Consider the following 868-nt stretch of genomic DNA (forward strand, 5'->3'; position numbering starts at 1 on the left):
TAGAGGGGAGGGGGGAGGAGCGGTGGGAAGCGGATAGAACGGATAGATAGGTAGCAGGCGCGCAGGCGCGCCGCTGGGTAGACGGACGGACCCGCCAGACACACGGGCGGGCCGGCGGACGCACGGGCACGAGTGGCTGAGGGACATACTGGCTGGGTGGCTGTTGCCTGGCCGGCTGGCTAACAAACGGACGAGTATACGAACGTGGGGCGTTAGCGGCGTTAGCCAGGCTGTAGCTACCCAGGGGCCGTCAGACTGGCCTGGCCCTTCCCGTGCCGTCACTGCCGTCGTCCAGCGCGACGCGTGAGTGGACGCCATGAGTCACGCCGAGGACGCCCTGCGGACGCCTGGCGACGCCTGGCGACGCCTCGGCGTGGGGCGCCGTCTGGGCTGACTGACAGGCCGCGGTCCATCGGGCGGATCCGATCAGCTGGAGCGCCTGGAGGCTGGCTGCCCTGGACCTGGACCCACCGTGTAGGGCCTAACCTCGGGGCCGGACGCGCCGGCTGGAGAAATGTGAACAAGCCGAGCTGAACTGAACTGAACCACCCTGGCCCGTCCCGACGGCCGGGCGGGGCTGGCCGAGCTGGCAGGCAGCGTGGGGCGCTTCGCGGTGCTACGGCGACGCGGGGCTGCCCTGGCGCGGCGTGGCGCAGGCAGCCCGGACAGACCGAGCAGCCAGCCAGCGAGAGCAGCAGCAGCGAGCTCAAGCGGGGCAGACCGAGCCGCCAGCCAGCAGCGCCGCGGCCGCCCAGACCGAGAGTCAGCCAGCAGCAAATCGAGGGGGGAACACGCAACACGGCGATAAACGGGCGGAGGAGGAGGACGAAGAGAGGAACAGGGAAGAGGAGAGAAGGTCGCGGGGGGG

Source organism: Frankliniella occidentalis, unplaced genomic scaffold, assembly GCF_000697945.3.
Source record: "Frankliniella occidentalis isolate FOCC.00 unplaced genomic scaffold, Focc_3.1 Scaffold117, whole genome shotgun sequence".
NCBI lineage: Eukaryota > Metazoa > Arthropoda > Insecta > Thysanoptera > Thripidae > Frankliniella > Frankliniella occidentalis.